This window comes from Emys orbicularis, chromosome 1 (assembly GCF_028017835.1).
Source record: "Emys orbicularis isolate rEmyOrb1 chromosome 1, rEmyOrb1.hap1, whole genome shotgun sequence".
Taxonomy (NCBI): Eukaryota; Metazoa; Chordata; order Testudines; family Emydidae; genus Emys; species Emys orbicularis.
Window position 1 is genome coordinate 144,983,545 of NC_088683.1, and position 23,881 is coordinate 145,007,425.

A 23,881-nucleotide genomic window follows, 5' to 3' on the forward strand; every position below is an offset into this window, starting at 1 on the left:
CAGAAAAGGGAGTCAGTGTGCCCCCAAAAGTGGAGGATTTTTGTCAGTAGGCAAGTTGAGTGTGAACGTGTGCCAGGCTATGCCCAGAAAAGCTGAGTTCTGTAACTTGAGTCTAGACCAGGCTTTAGATGTGTGGTGCTACTGGCTGCAGTCAGACAAGACAAGTGGATGTGGCCCAACATGGCCTGCTTGTTAACATTGTCCTGATGACGTGGCAGCCAGTTCCCATCCACTGTCATTAGACTAACCTGATCCCCTATATTTAATTGAGGAAAGTTGATGTCCTGATTAAGCCCTTCTCAGTTAGAAGGAGTATAAACCCCAAGGCATTTTGTTTTCAGGCTTTCCTGTCTCAAAACCAGCTGAGCTCATTCCCTCTCTTAGCAGACACCAAGTGCTAGGAAGGTTCAGATCAAAACATTTTGAAAAAGTTTCAAGCCACTGAAAATGGGACTGTCTGCTGGACTTTCCATTCTCAGCCATTGACGAAAACAGATGAACTGCCCTGCTGTGTATGCACCTGTGCACATTGGTATCCCTTGGAATGTCATTATGGGAAATGTCTGATTCCAAACTTTGCTTCTCAAATGTTCCTAAGTGAGTACTGACCACAGGACAAATTTAAAGGGTCAGGTTCCCCAGTACACCATCGCCATTCACCAATCACTGGTTCACTCTGGATGCTTAGTGCTAGCCTAGTGATGCAACGCAGCTGTAAACCAGCCACTACACATTGCTGGAGTGGTGAAAGCGAGAGAGTGTCCTGGGGAATATGGCTCTGAAAGATCAGTTATTGTTTAGAGTTACCCATGTGTCAGAAGGTCCGGAAAAAAATACTTCATAAAATGGAAAAAGTGCATATTGTTTCCTGCCTGCTTAGCTCACAGACTGAATTCACCTCCATGGTGACCTCTCCCTTCCCTCTCTCAGCCCATGTCTCTCTCCCCACACAGCACTCTGTGGTCCGTAACGCTCTGTTCTGTCTGGAGACGGCCGCAGAGCAGGGAGGAAACCACGTGTACACCAGGGCGCTACTGGCCTACGCCTTTGCCCTGGCGGGGAAGGAGGAGAAGCGCAGGTCACTGCTGGACTCGCTTGACAAGGAAGCTGTGAAAGAGGGTGAGAGTTCCCGACGGGCCCTTCTCCTGCATCCCAGCCCACTGGCCCTACATCCCCCACTTGTAAGGTGACCATGTATTGAGAATCATATACAGGTGCTCAGAGGGGAAACCACAGCAGGGGAAAGTTAGGAGGGACCAGGAGGGAGAACATTATTTGACATGAAGAAACAAGATTGAGAGAGAGGCAGCCCAAGCAGCCAGGACCGGCCCCCGGCACATTTCTGACAGCACAGCATGTTGTATCCCTGCCCTTTTAAACTGGGTCATTGATTGTATCCTTCAGTATCCAATCTACCTATTAGGTAAAATGTCAACATTCCCTTTGTATTTGTCTCCCTTGCGTTTGCCCTTTCCTTTGTCCCTGCCTTCCCTCCATTTGCCCCCTTTCTCTACTCTGGAGCTTGTTAGCTTTTCCTCTGTTTGTTTCAGTCTGTTTTCCCCTTTTCTATACTGTGAAATAACTGGTCTCTCCTTTCTTTTCCTCGTGCTCTCTTCCTCCTTCCCCCAAGTCTCCCAAACTCTCTCCTGCCTCCCATACCAAAAGCTCTCACATACTCCCTACTTCCCAGCCCACAAAATCAAAGGCATACTGTCCTGCTGTCTTGTACCCCACAAATCTCTCTCTCCCCACACACACACTGCAGCCTGCCCCAGGCACAAGCTAATGCACAAGCACGTGCAAGGTTGCCCCAGGATCCACTCACACACAGGCTCCTTCTCCCCCACCCGAAAGCCACTCACACACACACGCAGGCTGCCCCCAACCCTAGTGCACATGGGACTTGTTATGCAGGGTCCCAGCACACGCACACTCCATGTTTCCTTCCCGTCACAACAGACACCTGGGTTCTCTGTCCCCTGCCCTAGCCCCCACAAACACAGATCCTCAGCCCCACACTCATAGGCCTCATGCAGGTGAGGAAACTCACTGTGTTAGAAAATGCATTAGCTGACACACTGCTAAAGACAACTCAGCACCTTGTCTAGACAGGATCAGGTGGGGTGAAAAACAGCAGCTGGTCGTGGCCAACCGAATCACATTAGCTGGCTGTAGCTCACCTGAGGGCACCCCATAGCCTAAATTTACAAATAGCAAATGAATTTATAAGCCCAGCCATCCCTGTCTATGCTAGGTGCCAAGTATTCTTGACCAGCGTGCTGCTTAATGCATTTTCTTTTCTAACACAGAGCATTTCCCCAGGGTAGATGGACCTTCAGGCCTTGTCTACCCTCAAAATTCGTTCTGCTGTATCTGTACTGGTATAGTTAAAGTGGTGTGACTCCCCCAGTGTGGATACAATTATAGCAGTGTGAAGGTGTTCATACCAATAGAACTGTTCCCGTACAGCTCTACCAGTACAAGACACCTTTATGCTGGTATAACTGTGCCCAGACTAGAGGTACCAGTAGAAAAGTCACAGCCCTAACCAAAATAGTTGTAGTGGCACAAAATCTGTGTGTTGGCCAGGTCTTAGAAGCGTCTTCTCTCCCTTCCACCCTCACCCCTCCCCCCCACACCCATGTGTGCAGATTCTCTCCCTCCCTTTCCTGCCCTCCTCCCTAGGATCTCTCACCCAAGGTTTTTCTTTCCTTCTCCCCTGGTTTCTCCTTCCCTCTCCCTCTCCTTGCTCCTTTGGGTCCAGGTGTCTCTACCCTCCTCTCCCCCTTTGCCTCAGGAGGATTCCTGTGTGTCCCCCTTCTCCCCCCCAGGACTGTCGCCCATTTTGAGGGGGAAGCCTGTTGCAGGGGGAGGAAGCAGCTCAGTGGCATCTAGCTTCCTCCCCCCCCCACAGGCTCTGGTGGCTACAGCAGCCCAGGGGTGGGCCAGCACCGAGAGCAGCTCAGGGGGCAGCAGGTGAGGCAGAGGATGGTTTGGTCCAAGGGGCATTACATGGAGAGAAGCATCAAGGAGGCACATTATAGGATACTGGGAGATGCCTTACAGCTCCCAGTACATAGAGGTCATCACCAGGGAGAAGAGATTTGGGCCTGGGTCCCCTTTCCCTAGGGCAAGTTCCTGTGGGGACGGTTTGATGGTGGCTTTTCTTAAGGCGCTGAAATATTCATATAAAGGCAAAGGGAACTTTTTTTAAACGAGAGCTGGGGCCGGGGCTGCCGGTGCCTAACTTTGTAGCGACACAGGTGTATCTGGGGGTCCCCCCCCCACCTCAGTGCTGTGAGTGAGCATATCCTGAAACTTGACCAAATGGTACAATTCCCACTGAGCAATAGCACAGCTCTGCCGGTGTCTTCGCTGGCTCCGCTCCATTCACTGCTCCTCGCTCTGGACAATCGTTCCATGGGAGCGATGGCCCCTGGTCAGCCCAGAGTGACGTCTGCTCCCTACAGCAAGAGACAAACGAAGAGGAGAAGCCTGATGTTTGGACTGATAAAATGAAAAAACAGATCATTCCGGGGGGCCCAAAATAAGGTCCTGGTGTCCCAGGAAATCCCAGGAAGAACTGGGACTGTGCTGATAAGACAAGGACTTATGGGCTCTTCACCCTGCTGGAGTGGGGTGTGACCGTCACTGCTGTAACCCTTTGGCCTTGAGCGCCTGGGGCCACTTAGCGACCTCACACTTTTTGGATCAAAGAGCCCAATAAAGGCTGCTACTGTCCATTCCTGGGATGTGCCTTCATAAGATAAAGGGGATGTAGGCACAGAGGTGGCAGCCTGATTAGTCACTGAGTGTTCGTACCACAAGGTTTGTATAAATCCACTAGACCAGCAAGTGAGGGACTATTTAATCCTTTCACGTCTCATGTCAATATGCCAAATGAGCACGGGGGGCTCTGTTCTCCCACCCGCAGCAGCAGAAGGTCAATAACCCCCTTAGAAATGGCATGTACTAAGCATCTGTATTTCCTTCTCTCCTGCCCTCCCTCTCCCTTCTCCCGCTGCAGATGGCTCCATTCACTGGCAGAGGCCTGGGAAGGAGCCGAAAGCCGATCTCCCCTTCTATCACCTCCGTGCTCCTTCCGCCAAGGTGGAGATGACGTCCTACGTGCTCCTCACTTACCTCACCACTCAGCCGGCGCCATCCCAAGATGACCTGTCATTAGCAGCTCAAATTGCAAAGTGGATCAGCAAGCAGCAGAATCCCAATGGGGGCTTCTCCTCCACCCAGGTGAGCTGTTCCCATCCCGAGCCTCAGACACCCAGGGCAGGAGTGGGAGGCAGACAGGAGAGGGCAGGAGACAGACAAGTAATCCAGCGGGAGGGGAAGGCTGACCTGGGGAGTGGGAAGGGGTGGCAGTCTCCTGGCTGTATAGTTTAGTTTAGATCATGGGATAGTCACAGCATGGAGCATGGCTACATCAGATACCCACAGGCCCAGGGGGGCTAATGAGGCAGGAGACTGGACGAGTGATGCTCCTGTGTATGGAGGACAGAAGAGTCGCCCTGAGCACTCACAAGGTAGTGCAGTGCCATCCCCAGCTCCCCCCAGCACTGACCCCATCCAGCCAGGCCAATTCAGATCAAGAGCAGAGGCCTTCCCAGAGAAGCAGCAGCAGCCAGTCACTGCCGGACATACCCGAAAGGGGGGAGGGGAGCATCATCCTGAGTGACAACCAAACAGGAGGTGCCACCTACCCCTTTGAGCAGGTGCAGGCCATGCTGGTGCTTGGAGGCTGGGACCTCAGGGAGTGACCTCTCTAGACAGGACCAATCATTGGCCCCATGTTCCACCATTTCCCTGGTTGGCTTGATACCCAAAGGGCTGAAAGACTTTCTCATACTCCATTACTGAGCCTCCTGGCTGCCTCACCAGGGTCCTCTCTGAGCTACAGGCAGCTCCTATTTCACCTGGTCCTGAACTGTCCCTTCGGGGCAAGGGTGGTGGCATCTTCCCTCAGATGCCTGTGGTGGAGTATCAGAGATCCCAAGGCCTAGGTTCCCTAAGGTACTTAGACACTTGGCTGCTTTCAGTGGGAGAAAGGTGCTTAAATACCTTTGAGGATCTGGGCCCAAGGGAATAGAGTGAATGGTTTGTGGGAGTGAGGAGTGGAAATGGGAAAATCAGGGCACTGCTGTGTAGGAAGAGCCAGTGGAGTGAGGGATCCGGGCCCATAGAAATGGCTCATTCATCCCCTTGGGCACCTGGGCCCATCTCTTGTCTGGCAGGACACAGTGGTGGCACTCAAGGCACTGTCCCGATATGGAGTCTCCACCTATGCCAAGAGCGGAGGAGCATCCACAGTGACCCTGCAATCCACAGGGAACTTCCAGTCCCAGTTCCAGGTGGATCACACGAACCGTCTGCTGCTCCAGCGTGTGGCACTGCCAGAGGTGCCAGGGGACTACAGCACGGGGGTGACAGGAGAAGGATGTGTCTACGTGCAGGTATGGGGCCCTGGGGCAAGTGGAGAGGGAGAGGCTGCTGCTGAGGGGAGCCCATCTCATTCCCATTGGAGATGGCAAGATGGGGTGGATTGGGGAGGGAGGGAAGGAAAAGAGAGGAAGAGATGGGGGAGAGGAAGAGAAAATAGGAAAGAGGTGTGAGGAGGAGAGAGAGTTGACAGAGAGAGTTGGGGAAGTGGGAGAGAGAGAGAAGAGATAAAGGAAAGAATGAAACTGAGCAGAGGGAAGGAGATAGAGGAGATGGACAGATGGAGACACACAGAGAACCATGTATTCTCTTTCAGACCAGCCTGAGGTACAATGTGCTCCCCAAGCCGGGCGAGGCGCCATTCGCGCTGGAGGTGCACACAGTCCCCAAGACATGTGACAGCGCCAGGGCTCAAAGGACCTTTAACATCGCCATAAACATCAGGTAACTCCCCCTCGCAGGGCCGGACCTTCCGGAGCAGCCCTAGGGCTGGGGACGAGTCATTCCAGAGGTGAGGGGAGCCCCCAGAAAAGTTGATACAAATCAATATTTTTCCAAAAATTAAATCATGATATTTTCTTAATTGCAATTGCTCTTTTCAATGTCAATCAGATTTTGTATTTCTGTGTTGCCAGCTCTTTACTTTCTCCCGCTAAATTGTTAGAGTGATTGTTCTGGGCTTGTTTCTCTGAGACTGAAAAAGACAAGTCACATCCTTAATGTGAGAGCAACACAAACTCAGACATAAAACTGCCTGGACAGTAGCCTGTCCTGTACCTGCAACCACCACCACCCTCCCACAGAGCGAACTGCCCCCAGTCACAGCAGCTGAATGCTTTGACCCAGCCATTCTCCTTCACCAGGATTTACAGGCCAAGTTCAGTCAGACTTGTGCTCCTAAACCATTTCAGTGCTTTTACAATACCCACCCTTAGATGCCAAAATATGGGCTTCGGAGCCTAAGGACAAGTCTACACTTAAAACACTGCTGTAGCACTTGAATGAAGACGCTCTACACCGACAGCAGAGAGCTCTCCCATCGGCGTAGTTATTCCATCTCCCTGAGAGGCACTAGCTATGTTGACAGGCGAAGCTCTCTCACCAACCTAGCTTTGTCTACATGGGGGGTTAGATCCATATAACTACATCACTTGGGTTGGGATTTTTCACACCCTAGAGTGACATAGGTATAGGTCTGTAGTGTAGACCAGACCTAACTTTAAGCTCCTATTTTTGAAAGTGCGTATCAAAAAGCTCACAATGACTTAGCTAGTGTATTGAAATAACTTTCTAGTGCTAACACTGAACCAGTTTGGATCTGAAGTGACAGAGATTTTATGCTGCGAAGGGAGAATTTTTTACTAAAAATACAGTTTATATATCCTAGTTTCAGGGCTCCTAAGAGGGTAAGGAGCATCCTCTTATTCATATTCTTTCCATTTGCTTGCTGCTTCCATTAGTATCCAGTACATGGCATTTGTGTATAACAAATTTCTTCAATTCTTTTCTTATTGGAGGCGGTTTATGTTTGATTCATTTCAAGGACTGTATTTCATTTTTAGCCCCTACTATCAATTAGGATCCCTGCTTTTAAGCAATTTCTGTCACTTTCCCAGGTTATACCCTGGTTTACATCTTTTAACATTTCTTCTTCCTTGTGCCAGACAATTCCTATTACTGTTAGACCACAGCAATTATTTACAATGAAAACCAACAAAATCCCTTATAATCTTCTAAATTTGGAGGACACACTCCACACATTCTTTTATTGTACATAAGCATTTCACATTATGTATTAGAACAAGAGATATTTTCCACATATAGAATGTTGCAAGTTTGAATTTAATACTGATTCAAGATTGTCAAATAACAAGCTCAAATGAGATTATTTAACCAAAGATTAATACAGCTCTGTACAGAATACAGAAAGAAGGTCCATCTAGCCCAATATCCTGTTTTCCAACACTAGCTGGTACCAGATGCTTCAGAGGGAATGAACAGAACAGGGCAATTATTGAGTGATCCATCCCCTTTCGTCCAGGCCCAACTTCTGGCAGTCAGATTTAGGAACACCCAAGAGCATGAGGTTGCGTCCTTGACCATCTTGGCTAATAGCCACTGATGGACCTATCCTCCATGAATTTATCTAATTCTTTTTTGAACCCTGTTATATTTTTGGTCTTCACAACATCACCGGGCAACGAGTTTCACATGTTGACTGTGCACTGTTTGAAGAAGTACTTCCTTTTGTTTGTTTTAAGTTTGCTGCCCATTAAATTCATTGAGTAACTCCTGGTTCTTTTGTTATGTGAAGGGCTAAATAACACTTCCTTATTCACTTTCTCCACACCATTCATGATTTTATAGACCTCAGTCATATCCCCCCCATTAGTCATCTCTTTTCTAAGCTGAACACTTCCAGTCTTTCTAATCTTTTTTCATATGGAAGCTGTTCCATACTCTTAATCATTTTTGTGGCCTTTCTCTGTATTTTTTCTAATATATCTTTTTTGAGATTGGGCAACCAGAACTGCATGCAGTATTTAAGATGTGGCATAAAATGGATTTATACAGTGGCATTATGTTTTCTGTCTTAATATCTATCCCAGTCCTAACATTCTGGTTCCTAACATTCTGTTAGCTTTTCTGAAGGCTGCTACACACTGAGCAGATTTTTTTTCAGTGCTCCAAGATCTTTTTCTTGAGTGGTAACTGCTAATTTAGACTCCATCATTTTATATGTTAGTTGGAATTATGTCTTCCAATGTGCATTACTTTGCATTTATCAACATTGAATTTCCATCTGCCATTTTTTTGCCCAGTCACCCAGTTTTGTGAGATCCCTTTGTAACTCTTCGCAGTCAGCTTTGGACTTAACTATCCTGAATAATTTTGTATTATCTGAAAAGCTTGCCACCTCACTGTTTACCCGAGCCCAGCGGAGGGAAATTAGCATGGGGAAATAGTTTATTTTGTGTAATGACTCATCCACTCCCAGTCTTTATTCAAGCCTAATTTAATGGTGTCCATTTTGCAAATTAATTCCAGTTCTGCAGTTTCTCGTTGGAGTCTGTTTTTGAAGTTTTTTTGTTGAATAATTGCGACTTTTAGGTCTGTAATAGAGTGACCAGGGAGATTGAAGTGTTCTCTGACTCGTTTTTGAATGTTATAATTCTTGATGTCTGATTTGTGTCCATTTATTCTTTTGCGTAGAGACTGTGGTTTAGCCAATGTACATGGCAGAGAGGCATTACTGGCACATGATGGCATATATCACATTGGTAGATGTGCAGGTGAACGAGCCCCTGATGGTGTGGCTGATGTGATTAGGTCCTATGATGGTGTTCCCTGAATAGATATGTGGACAGAGTTGGCAACGGGCTTTGTGGCAAGGATAGGTTCCTGGGTTAGTGTTTTTGTTGTGTGGTGTATGGTTGCTGGTGAGTATTTGCTTCAGGTTGGGGGGCTGTCTGTAAGCGAGGACTGGCCTGTCTCCCAAGATCGGAATCACCCTTGTCCACATGCTTGTTGACCCTCCTCAAAGAATTCTAATGGATTGGTGAGGCATGATTTCCCTTTACAATAGCCATGTTGACTCTTCCCCAACAAACTGTGTTCATCTATTTCTGATAAGTCTGTTCTTTACTATAGTTTCAACCAATTTACCCGATACTGAAATTAATCTTACCGGCCTGTAATTGCCAGGATCACCAATGGAGCCTTTTTTAAAAATTGGCAAATTACTTTAGCTATCCGCTAATCATCTGGTACAGAGGCTGATTTAAGCAATAGGTTACGTACCACAGTTAGTAGTTCTGCAATTTCCTATTTGAGTTCCTTCCGAACTCTTGAGTGAATACCATCTGGTCCTGATGACTATTTACTGCTTAATCTATCTATTTATTCCAAAACCTCCTCCATTAACATCTCAGACTGGGACAGTTCCTCAGATTTGTCACCCAACAAGAATGGCTCAAGTATAAGAATCTCCCTCACATCCTCTGCAGTTAAGACCAATGCAAAGAATTCATTTAGCTTCTCCACAACGTCCTTTTCTTCCTTGAGTGCTCCTTTACCTTGATTGTCCAGTGACCCCACTGATGTTTGTCAGGCTTCCTGCTTCTGATGTACTTAAAAAAAATTGCTGTTAGTTTTTAAGCCTTTTGCTAGTTGCTCTTCAAATTCTTTTTTGGCCTGCCTAATTTTACTTTTACACTTGATTTGCCATAGTTTATGTTCTTTTCTATTTTCCTCTGTCGGATTTGACTTCCAGTTTTTAAAAGATGTCCTTTTATTCTCTAACAACCTCTTTCACTCTGTTGTTTAGCCACAGTGGCCCTTTTTTGGTCCTCTTCCTTTTTTTAATTTGGGATATACATATAATTTGAGCCTCTATTATGGTGTTTTTAAAAAATTGCAGGCATTTCACTCTTGTGACTCACCGTCACTATTCAAGTCAGGTGGTCAGTAGCATATTCCTACTGCTGTACTCTTATTATTCAAACATGGAATTTATATCCACAGGGATTCTATGGTACAGTTTGTTTCATTTAAGATTTTTACTATAATCGACTGTTTTCTTTCACATATATTCCCTTCTTCTGTACCTGGTGGAATGCTGAGAGTGTTCATTCCCAAACTAACTTTCCAACCCTCTTTCCTTTTATACAGTGTGAGATAAAGAAACTTCTTTTTGGAGGAAAAAGTACTTTCCCATGATTATTTTTACCATATGTTCTGTTTTTCTAGTTGCTGATGGAATTTTCTTTATGGAACTCCATTTACCTGACTGATGAGTGAAAAGGAATGTCTAATCCAGTCATTATTACTAACAGCTGTAACAACTGAAAGTTCTTAATGAGTTAAAAATGTGTTTCAATGGGTCATTATTCCATCCATTAGAGAACCCATCTGTAATAACAAATACTTCTTATCAATCACAGAACATAGATTCATAGATTCATAGATTCTAGGACTGGAAGGGACCTCGAGAGGTCATCGAGTCCAGTCCCCTGCCCGCATGGCAGGACCAAATACTGTCTAGACCATCCCTGATAGACATTTATCTAACCTACTCTTAAATATCTCCAGAGATGGAGATTCCACAACCTCCCTAGGCAATTTATTCCAGTGTTTAACCACCCTGACAGTTAGGAACTTTTTCCTAATGTCCAACCTAGACCTCCCTTGCTGCAGTTTAAGCCCATTGCTTCTTGTTCTATCCTTAGAGGCTAAGGTGAACAAGTTTTCTCCCTCCTCCTTATGACACCCTTTTAGATACCTGAAAACTGCTATCATGTCCCCTCTCAGTCTTCTCTTTTCCAAACTAAACAAACTCAATTCTTTCAGCCTTCCTTCATAGGTCATGTTCTCAAGACCTTTAATCATTCTTGTTGCTCTTCTCTGGACCCTTTCCAATTTCTCCACATCTTTCTTGAAATGCGGTGCCCAGAACTGGACACAATACTCCAGCTGAGGCCTAACCAGAGCAGAGTAGAGCGGAAGAATGACTTCTCGTGTCTTGCTCACAACACACCTGTTAATACATCCCAGAATCATGTTTGCTTTTTTTGCAACAGCATCACACTGTTGACTCATATTTAGCTTGTGGTCCACTATAACCCCTAGATCCCTTTCTGCCGTACTCCTTCCTAGACAGTCTCTTCCCATTCTGTATGTGTGAAACTGATTTTTTCTTCCTAAGTGGAGCACTTTGCATTTGTCTTTGTTAAACTTCATCCTGTTTAACTCAGACCATTTCTCCAATTTGTCCAGGTCATTTTGAATTATGACCCTGTCCTCCAAAGCAGTTGCAATCCCTCCCAGTTTGGTATCATCCGCAAACTTAATAAGCGTACTTTCTATGCCAATATCTAAGTCGTTAATGAAGATATTGAACAGAGCCGGTCCCAAAACAGACCCCTGCGGAACCCCACTCGTTATGCCTTTCCAGCAGGATTGGGAACCATTAATAACAACTCTCTGGGTACGGTTATCCAGCCAGTTATGCACCCACCTTATAGTAGCCCCATCTAAATTGTATTTGCCTAGTTTATCGATAAGAATATCATGCGAGACCGTATCAAATGCCTTACTAAAGTCTAGGTATACCACATCCACAGCTTCTCCCTTATCCACAAGACTCGTTATCCTATCAAAGAAAGCTATCAGATTGGTTTGACATGATTTGTTCTTTACAAATCCATGCTGGCTGTTCCCTATCACCTTACCACCTTCCAAGTGTTTGCAGATGATTTCCTTAATTACTTGCTCCATTATCTTCCCTGGCACAGAAGTTAAACTAACTGGTCTGTAGTTTCCTGGGTTGTTTTTATTTCCCTTTTTATAGATGGGCACTATATTTGCCCTTTTCCAGTCTTCTGGAATCTCTCCCGTCTCCCATGATTTTCCAAAGATAATAGCTAGAGGCTCAGATACCTCCTCTATTAGCTCCTTGAGTATTCTAGGATGCATTTCATCAGGCCCTGGTGACTTGCAGGCATCTAACTTTTCTAAGTGATTTTTAACTTGTTCTTTTTTTATTTTATCTGCTAAACCTACCCCCTTCCCATTAGCATTCACTATGTTAGGCATTCCTTCAGACTTCTCGGTGAAGACAGAAACAAAGAAGTCATTAAGCATCTCTGCCATTTCCAAGTTTCCTGTTACTGTTTCTCCCTCTTCACTAAGCAGTGGGCCTACCCTGTCTTTGGTCTTCCTCTTGCTTCTAATGTATTGATAAAAAGTCTTCTTGTTTCCCTTTATTCCTGTAGCTAGTTTGAGCTCATTTTGTGCCTTTGCCTTTCTAATCTTGCCCCTGCATTCCTGTGTTGTTTGCCTATATTCATCCTTTGTTATCTGTCCTAGTTTCCATTTTTTATATGACTCCTTTTTATTTTTTAGATCATGCAAGATCTCGTGGTTAAGCCAAGGTGGTCTTTTGCCACATTTTCTATCTTTCCTAACCAGCGGAATAGCTTGCTTTTGGGCCCTTAATAGTGTCCCTTTGAAAAACTGCCAACTCTCCTCAGTTGTTTTTCCCCTCAGTCTTAATTCTCATGGGACCTTACCTATCAGCTCTCTGAGCTTACCAAAATCCGCCTTCCTGAAATCCATTGTCTCTATTTTGCTGTTCTCCCTTCTACCCTTCCTTAGAATTGCAAACTCTATGATTTCATGATCACTTTCACCCAAACTGCCTTCTACTTTCAAATTCTCAACGAGTTCCTCCCTATTTGTTAAAATCAAGTCTAGAACAGCTTCCCCCCTAGTAGCTTTTTCAACCTTCTGAAATAAAAAGTTGTCTGCAATGCAGTCCAAGAATTTGTTGGATAGTCTGTGCCCTGCTGTGTTATTTTCCCAACATATATCTGGATAGTTGAAGTCCCCCATCACCACCAAATCTTGGGCTTTGGATGATTTTGTTAGTTGTTTAAAAAAAGCCTCATCCACCTCTTCCACCTGGTTAGGTGGCCTGTAGTAGACTCCTAGCATGACATCACCCTTGTTTTTTACCCCTTTTAGCCTAACCCAGAGACTCTCAACACTTCCATCTCCTATGTCCATCTCTACCTCAGTCCAAGTGTGTACATTTTTAATATATAAGGCAACACCTCCTCCCTTTTTCCCCTGTCTATCCTTCCTGAGCAAGCTGTATCTCCCTCTTCACTAAGCAGTGGGCCTACCCTGTCTTGGATCATAAGCATCCCTTATTAATTACACAGTCTTGTTTATGATAACATACTTCTGTAGATACCTTTCAGTAGTTTTGAGGGGTTCCCTTCCCTTGCTGTCTGAGCTATATTAGTGAAGTTGGGGTAAAAACCAGAGTAAATGATTGCATTCCTTCCATCATCTTCCCTTCACCGTTGGGTTAGTTTCAATATGTATATGGCAATAACTATATAGATACAAGAAATGAAAAGGCTTTTGGTTAGTATATAAAACTATTACGAGAGTTTAACATACAAAAATCATGAAAGGTTAATATTTACTAGCAAGAACAATGTTCAGCTTCTAATTTGGGGTGGAAAGATAATCGTTTTGATTTCTTGGGGAAACGGGCAGTTCACCCAATTTGACCTTCAATCTTACAGCCACACTTCTGGTTTGTTTAACTTACAGCTTCCCCACCCATCTCTTGGGCCACTTTGCATAGGAAAGCAGGGAATGACCCTTTCTTGATAACTTGGAGTTCTTTTTAGCTAGATTAGGAGGGAGAAAGAGGTTTTGTCCATATGCAAAGAATGAGAGATTCTTTTCTAGGTGATTAACAATACTCTCATTAGCCATTTTAGTTTCTCTTCTTGGGGAGAGCAACTCCTGACCTTGGCTGAACTGTGGGTCCATAGACAAAGGGGGGGTCTCACCTGATGTGAACCATTTTATTCCTAAGTGCATCCTATTTTGGGATAAACAGAGGTGGATAGCTTTTCTCATTTTTGAGGGCTGGAAGGAATCACTAGTTATTAATCATTCATACCAGACCTGTTCTATATATCCCCTACAGTACCTGCTAAACAGTTTGCAGAAAGAGCGCCTTCACTTCCAGTATTTTGTTTTTCTGTCTAGAAGTTCAGTCAAATTCAAATAGGATCCCCCTAGCCGTAGTGGCATTTAGAAACACGAGTCTTTATAACTTAGTTCATCACAAACTGCAAATCTAAAGTAGCAGTAGCACCAATACTTACATTGGTTTTACAAACCCTCAACCCTATTTTAAATCAATAATTTAAAAAAAACAAGTGATTTAAATCCTGATTTAAATTGTTCCCTCCTCCTCCTGCCACCAACGATGGGAGTAATTTAACTGAACCCCTTATTGGAAAGGATGCTGTCTTGCTTCAGGGACTTTCAACAAACTTCCACTGCTCCAAGGGCAGGACTGAGGGGCACTGGCAGAGCTGTGTGGGGAGCCCAGGACTGGGATAGCAGCGGGGCTGGGCCGCGGGGCAGGAATGACAGGTAGTGGCAGAGCAGGGAGCCAGGGACCAGCACTGGACTAGCAGGAGCCAGGCAGGGTGGGAGGTGCATCAGCTCTGTGCTGAGATGTATTAAACCTTGTTTCGTTTCCCACTTGGTCTCCCAGCTACACAGGGAAACGCCCCGTCTCCAACATGGTCATCGTTGACGTTAAGATGCTGTCAGGATTCGTACCTATGAAGTCATCAGTGAGGATGGTAATGGCCTGCTCTGTGTATGGGTTGCAGCCCCCCAGGGGTATCTGCCCCACAACCCAGTGGAGTCCAGTTCCCCACAACCCCAACCTCACCCAGTGGGCATCTAGGGCCCCTTGACTCCAACCCCACTCTGGCCCCGGTCAGCTCCAAACCCCAACCCCTCATTTTACCAGTGCAACCTGGCACCTCCCTAGTCCCTTGTCCAGCGTCAGACCCCCCCTTGTCTCCCGTCTCTCTGACCTCATATCTTCTTTCTGACCCTCCCCTGATTCCCCACTCTTTCCCCGTCCCATCCCATCCCCCTGAGCTCCCACTCAGTGACTCCCTGATAAACTGTTACACACAGGGGGAGCAGGCCTGGCTGGAGGCACCTCACAGTCTCCCCTGGAGGGGGCAGTGCTCCTGTAAGGGGAAATCAGGCTGGGCTCGCGGGGTGCTTGGGAGAGAGAATGAGGAGCCCCCACCTCCCTGCATCCCTCTCTTCTCCCCCAGCTCTAACACCCGCCCCCACACACACACTGCAACTCCTGAGCCCACCCTGGGCCCTGCATCTCCTCAGGGAGACTCAGACGCTGGGAGGTATCCCTTGAGGGGCCCTGAGGTGTGATGCCATCAGACTAATGAAGCCTGTGAGCAGCACAGGGGAGGCAGTGCCCAGAGCCCAGCCCTGCCCACAGCCACAGCCCTCCCCTCAGGAGATGGGTCAGACAATGAGCTGATGCTGCACTTGATTGTGGCCCAGCCCCACAGGTCTCAAACCGTGATACTTCACATATCATTCCACCAGCTGGGTGGGGCCATACATAGGCGGCACACGAAACCCCCGTTCGAGAAGGCTAGCCCCCGCTCTGCCCCTTCCACCCAAGGCCCCACCCCTGCCCTGCTCCTTCTGCCTGAGGCCCCACCCCCATGCCCCCACACTCTCACCCACTGGGGCCAGAGGAGCCCTGAGTCCCCCACCACAATCAGAGGAACCCCAACTGGCCTGGCCAAGCAGCCCCAATCTCCAGCTCTGGAGGAGCTCGGAGCCTGCTGCAGCCCAGCCCCGAGGCCACGGCTGGGCGCATTAGCGGTGGTTTGGGGATGCTTAGCCTCTCCCAGCCTGCATTATGCACTGCCCATGGGGCCACAGTACAGATTTTGCCTCTTCCTTTAAAGCAGCAGCCAGAGGCACCGACTTTCTGGTTTCCCTGAGGGTGCTTGACCCCTGCTGTGTCCCAGGCCCTGCCCACACTTGCCACCTTCCCCCAAGGACTGCCCCCGCCCTGCCTTCTTTCCACCCCCCCCCCCCGAGCCCGCCCTGCCCTCGTTCTGCCTCTTCCTGCCCCTGCTTCTCTCCCTCCCCCCCCCAGAGCCTCCTGCACACCACTGAACAGCTGACTACCGGTGGGTGGGAGGCACTGGGGCGGGGGAGGGGAGGAGCTGATCAGTGGGCCACCATTGGGTGCTGAGCACCCACTATTTTTTTCCATGGGTTCTCCAGCCCCAGAGCACCCACAGAGTCAGTGTCTAAGGCACCAGCAAAGAATCACAGAGCTATAGGATAGAGCCCTGTGTGGGACTAGTGTAGAGCTCTGCAATGGGATTGGGATCCCGCAGGACCCGTTGCCATAATAGCGGGAGCGGGATTAAAAAATAGTCCCACACAGGACTCTACTGTAGGAATGGGAGGGACCAGAAAAGGTCATCAAGTTCAGCCGCCTGTGAGGAAGCAGGACCACGTAAACCTAGCTTATCCCTGATAGGTGTCTGTCTAACCTGTCCTTAAAAATGTCCAGGGACGGGAAATCACAGCCTCCCTTAGAAGCCTGTGCCAGTGCTTAATTACCATTACAGTTAGGTTGGATTTAGGAAAAATTGTCTAACTCTCCCTTGCTGCAAATTAAGCCCATTACTTCTTGTCTTACCTTCCGTGGACATGGAGAACAATTGATCACCATCCTCTTTATAACAAACCTTAAGAATATTCAAATATGTTATCAGGTTCCCCCTCAGCTTTCTTCTCTCAAGACTAAACATGCCCAGAGTTTTTAACCTTTCCACATAGGTCAGATCTTCTACATTTTTAATCATTTTTCTTGCTGTTCTCTGGACTCTCTCCAATTTATCCACATCTTTGCTAAAGTGTGGTGCCCACAAGTGGACACAGTACTCCAGCTGAGGCCTCACCAATGCCAAGTAGAGTGGTATAATTACATACCATGTCTTACATATGACAGTCCTGTTAATATACCCCAGAATGATATTAGCCTTTTTCACAACTGCATCACATTGCTGACTTATATTAAATTTGTGATCCTCTATAACCCACAGATCCTTTTCAGCAGTACTACCCCCTAGCCAGTTATGCCTCATTTTGTAGTTGTGCATTTAATTTTTCCTTCCCAAGTGTAGTATTTTGTATTTGTCTTTATTGAATTTCATCTTGTTGGTTTCGGACCAATTCTCTAATTTGGCACGGTCGTTTTAAATTCTAATCCTGTCCAAAATGCTTACAGCCCCGCCCAGCTGGTGTCATCCACAGATTTTAGAAGCATGCTCTCCACTCTATTATCCAAGTGATTAATGATCATGTTGAATAGTACCAGACCCAGGACTGACCACTGTAGGACCCCACTAGATACACCCTAGCAGTTTAATAGCAAACCATGGATGACGGCCCTTTGAGTACAGTCTTTCAACCACTTGTACATCCATCTTATAATAATTTAATTTAGACCACATTTCCCTGATTTTCTTATGAGAATGTCATGTGGGACTGTGTCAGAAGCCTTATTAAAATCAAGATATATGATGACTACTGCTTTCCTCTCCCTCCCCGCCCCCACTATCCACTGGTCCCATAACCCTCTCAGAGAAGAAACTGAGGTTGGTTTGGCACAATTTGTTCTTGACATACAAATCCATGCTGGCTTTATCTTGTAATCCTGTTACAAGTTGACTGTTTAATAATTTCTTCTGGTATCTTTCTGGGTATGAATGTTAGGCTGACTGGTCTATGAATTCCTGGGTCCTCTTTGTTCCCATTTTTAAAGATAGATACTCTGTTTGCCTGCCTCCAATCCCCTGGGAAATCACCCGTCCTCCAAGAGATCTCAAAGATAATTGCTAACAGTTCTGAGATTGCTTCAGCATCCCATTGCTTAGGGCTCTGGGGTGGTTCGAAGGGAGCTCAGTTACATCCTGCTTCTCTCTCTTTACCGCTGGCAGCTGGAAGGACATCACCACATTTACCGCACAGAACTGAGCACCAACCACGTGCTGCTCTACATGGAGCAGGTGAGCGCTCACAGGGGGCCGGGATGGGCCAGGGAGAGTCACCCCCTGACATACCTTTGATAGAGGCACTGAGCGGGGATCTCTCAGGCGGGGCCGGGGAAAACAAACCCATGTATTCCTGCACAGCTGCTGCTGCTCCCCAGCATTTCCGTGCAGCTCTTCCTGTTCCCCCCCAACATATAGAGCTGGGGCCTTCCTGTTCTCCCCCCAGCCTATGGGTACCAGGAAGAGCGGCTTGTACCTGGGGGATGAGGATCGGGGCGGCAGGGCTTCTCCCTCAGGGCCTGAATCCCTGCCAGGTCCTGCAGCCAAGGGGGGCAGATGCTGGACCTGCAGAATGAGGGGTGGGGAGATGGGGAAGGAGAGGGTGAAGTGGCTCAGAGTTGCCTCCTGAGTCTCGTCTGTTTCCCCCACACACACCCCAGGTGAGCAACGTGACTCAGAGCTTCTCCTTCGCGGTGGAGCAGGACTTCCCCGTACAGAGCCTGAAGCCGGCACTGGTGAAAGTCTATGATTACTACGAGACGGGTGCGTGTGGGGGCAGTGCTGGGGGGACGTTAGCCCCCATGGGCCTGTCACAGGGAAGGAAGAGGCCACAGTCAGAGCCACAGGGGAACCCGCTGGGCTCGGGATTGTGTTTGGCCTCGTTCTCTCGATGATCCACCTCCCCACTCCCGTGCTGCCTCCTGAGGGTGGGGACAGGCCTGGGGCTGAGCTGGGAACCTCACGCCAGCACTGCCTGCTCAGCGACTGCCCATGCAGTTTCAAGGGCAAACCCCATTCCCTTCTCCTCCTGCTTCCAACCCAAACGGCCCTGCCGCCACCATCCTGACACCGGTTTGCCCCACGCAGACAGCGTCCCCCTCTCATCTCTGGACACAACAGGCCCATCTCAGCAGCGTCACCCCTCTCCCAGATGAGAGTGTGGGCCACACCGGGATTATGGGCGAGGGATCATATTCCACTGGCCTCATGCTCACACCACGAGCCCCAGACCCCTCCCGCACTGTAGAGGGAAGGTGCCAACCCAGGTGGGTCAGAGCCAAAAGGATCTGGGAGTGTCCTGGGTTCAGATCCTGCCCTGAGATCCCAGCTCTGGGTGTGACCTGGGGGAGGCACATTCGCTCCTCCACCTCCCCAGCTAGGACATCGGGTGACAAAACCAGAGCCCAACGGCAACCCCGGCGGTCGTGTGTCAGACGAGGTGCAAACGGACAAAGGGCACCTGGCACAGACCTGCTGGAGATGCCTGTTGTGCTGTAGCCTTGGGATAACCTTTGCCTTCCTCCCATGGAGCCCAGCTGAGGTTCCCCCAGTGCCCCTGGAGACAGGGCTCCCTCCCCTCCTGCCTGAGATTTCTGGTGCGGGGCCAGCTCTCTGCCGCAGGGCCTGGTGGAAGTGTGAGGAGTCCTGCTTGGGTCTCACACAGCCCTGATCACATTTCCCTTCCCTCGTGTCTTCCAGATGAATTTGCCATCGCTGAGTACAGCGCCCCCTGCAGCAAAGGTAGCGTATGAAGAGCCATTTCCTCCCCTCGTCCTACTCACCGCACCCCCGGATCTACTCCCCACTGCGAGAGCTCAGCTCCAGGCGTGCATCCCCGGTGCAGTCGGAGCTGGTGGCTTTTTCCCCTGCACAGGGGTTTGTTGCCTGCACTGATGGCGTCTTTGCTTATTCCGGGGGATAGATGCTCCTTTCATCCCTCACTTTACACATCTCCCTGCTGCAGCCTCTGCCTCGTGAGCCGTATTGAAACTGTGTCATTGCAGTGGTTTGAGAGGCTCTTCCTGGGGCGGGGCGAAGGCTCCAGCCCAATCAGAGCCAGCAAGTCCCTGCCATCTCACTGGGTCACTTGTTTCTGTGACGTTTTCAGAGATGGGCTGTCCCGGCTCAGATCAAATAAGAACCTGAGGCCGCTCAGCCTGTCCTATAAGCTCAGATTCCTTGCACCCCCCTTTCCCCAGCAGCTGGGTCTGAACTTCCTGCTTCTGGGTAGGATCAGAGGAGCCAAAATATCCGTGACAGGGAGGATCAGAGAGTGAATGAAAGAACCAAAGCACAGGAGAGCCAGACAGACAGAGGAGGGGAGGGTCTCCCAACAGCAGGACTCAGCAGAAGCCTCCTTTTCCCAGCCCTTGTTCTGCAGGTCTGAGAGGCCCAGGGAAGGATCTCAGCATCCAGGGGCTTCTCTGGGCTCCATTCCCCCTGGTGCTGATCCACAGGCAGCTGCTCAGTCCCCGTGCAGGGAGCTCCCTTCCCTCCCCTGGGCACTGATGGCTCTTGTGTAAATGGATTCACTCCAGTCTGCGCTGGGTACCATAGGAACAAAGTGGTGGGGAGAAGAACATGCTCCTCAGATCAGCACCTCGCTCCCAAAGCAAATGTCCAAGCTGAGCCTCAGCATGTCTATGGCACCGAGCATCTTGTGGCCCCAGGTGAATCCCAGCCGCTCTGTAGTGTCAGACACAGCAGGGATGGTTCCAGCTGGACCCTAGGCTGACACAGCCTGCGCTGGATCCTGTGCTTCACCTCCCCAGTGCTCTGAGACACTCCGTGTGGACGCAGATGAGGCAAGGCCCTGTCCCTGGTAGGGAGAGGTCAGGGCCATAGAATCTCCTGTCCAGGGCCCTGGCAGTGCTATGCTCCCTGCGGTGGAGCAGCCGTGCCCAGCCCTGGATGCGTGTTTTTGGCTCTGTATCAAGGCCTAGGGGAGGCGTGGCAATTTTCTTCTCCCGCTCCTTTTCCCCTCACAGTGGGAGCCGAGCAGAGCAATGTGTGAGGGATGGAGTCGTGTTCCCAGCCTCCCACGTCCCACCTGCTTAGCCCCTGCGCAGGCTGAGGTGGATGGATGGAGCGACAGAGAAAACAGCAGCAAGAAGAGGGAAACAAACATTATAAATAAATGAATTCACCAACCTGACCAATGGCTCCTGGCCTCTCTGTTCCCAACCACCTTATCCCTGTTCAGCCCCAGATCACAGCTTCACCCAAGACTTCTCAGGCCAAGGTATGTCCCATCCAGCTAGGGCTCTGCCCTGCACAGCCAGCCAGGGGGAAAGGGTCTGTGGGAAAAGATCTGCTAAGCACCATTGTGTTCAATAGCCCTCACCTTTTCCAGCTAGCGACTAGTGCGGGATGTTCCTTACTTGTAAACATGAACTGTGGGACTGTAGAGTCTCTCTGCCCGCTACAGGATGGAAACAGAAATACTCAGCTGTGAGCCGGGGCCTGATACTAGGGTTACCATATTTCAACACTGAAAAAAGAGGACACTCCACGGGGGCCTGGCCCTGCCCCAACTCCGCCCCTTCCCCACCCCCGGCCCGCCCCAACTCCACCCCAGCCCCGCCCCTTCCCCAAAGCCCCTGCCCCAACTCTGCCCCCTCCTCTGAGCACCCTGCATTCCCCCTCCTCCCTCCCGCTCTGATCTTGGTTGGGGGTTGCTAAGTGCTTCCCTGCTCCCCACTCGCCCTGCAGCCTCTGTGCCCCCCGCCTGCCCTGCCCCTGCACCCCCCCAACCCTGCAGCCTCTGTGACCCGTGCTCCCCACTCGCCCTGCAGCCCCTGAACCACCCTGCCCCTGCAGCCTCTGCGCCCCCCGCCTGCCCTGCCCCTGCATCCCCCACCCCTGCAGCCTCTGTGACCCCTGCTCCCCACTCGCCCTGCACCCCCCCCGCCCCTGCAGCCTCTGAGACCCCTGCTCCCCACTCGCCCTGCAGCCCCTGCACCCCCCTACCCCTGCAGCCTCTGCGCCCCCCGCCTGCCCAGCCCCTGCACGCCCCCGCCTGCCCTGCCCCTGCAGCCTCTATGCCCCTGCCTGCACTGCTACTCCTCGCCCTGCAGCCCCTGCACTCCCCTGCCCCTGCAGCCTCTGCGTCCCCCGCCTGCCCTGCTCCCCTGCTCCCCCGGCAGCCTCTGCCTGCCAAGGGCTTCAGACGCTCGGCAGCGCAGGTCCCTGCAGCCCCGGCCACAGCTTCCTTCCTGCCGCCGAGCACGTTCCCCGGCCTGTCTGTCCCCGCAGGAAACAGCTCCCGCGGCGCCGGGTTCCGAGCTGCGCGGGGCAACGGGGCCACAGGAAAGGGGTCCCCGCCCGCGAGGGAAGCCCGAGCCCCACCTGAGCATTGTAGCTGGGGCAGCTGGGCTGCGCTGCGGACCCGGCGGATCGTGCTGGGCGGACCCTGGCTTATGCCTCCCTATTTCCCCGGACACGTCCGGCTCTTTGGAAATTCCCCCCGGACGGGGATTTGAGCACCAAAAAGCCGGACATGTCCGGGGAAATCCGGACGTATGGTAACCCTAGGCTGGGGGACACTCGGGGGAGGCGCGGGGGGGCGGCCGGGAGATCACCCTAAATATCTCTGTGCCAGCAGCTTTTTTTTTTTTTCTCTGCCGCTTTCTGCGCCCCTCAGCTTTGTGCGCCCGAGGCAAGTGCCTCACTCACAGGGCCGTCACAACCCATTAGGGAGACCAGGCCCTGCACCCCCGGCTTCCTGCGATTCACCATGACTCTCAGCCAGCCAGTTGAACAGAAGTTTATTTAGACGACAGGAACACAGTCCAAAACAGGTCTTGCCGGTACCGACAACAGCCCCCTCCCCCTTTAGTTAGGTCCATCTGGGGGCCCCAGGGAGGCCACAGCCCTGTCGGGTCCCCACTCTCCATCTTCCAGCCAGCTCCCAAACCTCCACACTCCCTTCAGCCTCCTCCTTTCTGGCCTTTTCCCGGCTCCTCCCCCTGCCTTTGTGTCCTTTGTCCAGTTTCCCGGGCACAGGTGTCACCTGGCCTCCAACCCCCCTCCTGGGTTCTCATGTTACATGCTCAGGTATCCTCCCTTCCCCAGTGCAGGCAGCCCCAGCAAAACTCCCCTGCAACCTTCCCAGGTCAATACTCCCCACTCAGCATTCAAATAACACATCACGAACATTCCCACTTCGTCACACCTAGGGCGCTACAATTTGGGGGGCAGTGACCGCGGTGGTATTTCGGCGGCGGGACCTTCCGCCGCCTCTGTGGGGGGCGGCATTTCGGGGCGGGACCTTCCGCCACCTCGGGCGGCAGAAAAGCTGGTGGCGCTCCTGCTCACTCGCCTCGCCCTTGTTACGGCACTGCATGGTTGTGAGCCACTCCAGGCAGCGTGACAGATGGGGTAGTGGTAAGCTGGTGTGGAGTTGGCAGAGACTGACATAGAATTGAGTGTCCTTTCTGGACAATTTCAGCACCCAACCTGTAAGTGGGAATTGCAGCCCTTGCATCCACAAAAAAAGGAACGGCAAGTGTCACGAGAAGGAGTAAAGATTCTCCATAACTAGTCCAGGACTCTCAACCACAGCATCAAACTCCAGCCTGAAGAAGAATGCAGGTTGTTATTACATAGGAAGAAGGACATCTCTTCTTGTGAGCACAATCAGAGCCTGCCTGCTCTTAACATGGCTTTATCTGTACTGCGGTGTAGTGTCTAATAAGCTGGCTGTTTGGTTAGAGAAGGTGTTTACTAGAAACCACCATCCTTTCTCTCTCTTCCTTCCTCTGCCCATGATTCCATTTTCACTTCTACAGCCAGGAAGCTGGTTTGTGGGGAAGACTAAAATATCAGCGGTTTCCTGAGCTGTGATTGCTTTTCAACACATGACAACTGGAATCCAAGCATCCTGCCAGCCATAGGTACCGACTCCATGGGAAAAAATTAGTGGGTGCTCAGCACCCACCGGCAATAGTGGTGCTGCGGCCCCGGCCACGGATCAGCAGTTCCGGGGCAGCCCTGCCCCCACTGATCAGCTGGTAGGCGACTGTGCTTATCAGCTGTTTGGCAGGCTCCCCTGAATGCAGCCCTGCCCCCCATCAGCTGTTTTGTGGCCCCTGAGCTGGTTGCAGCAGGGGCTGACCCAGCCCTGCTTCAGCCCTCAGTGGGGAGTGGGGCCTCTCCTCCAGCAGCCTCAGGGAGCTGCTCCAGCCAGGGTTAGTGGTAGGTGA

At 50.2% G+C, this 23,881-nt stretch overlaps 1 pseudogene; it reads left to right on the plus strand.

The window, feature by feature from the left end:
- LOC135886613 (alpha-2-macroglobulin-like) overlaps positions 1-20,770 on the plus strand; it is a 45,744-nt pseudogene extending 24,974 nt beyond the window's left edge.
- The last annotated feature ends 3,111 nt before the right edge of the window (positions 20,771-23,881 follow it).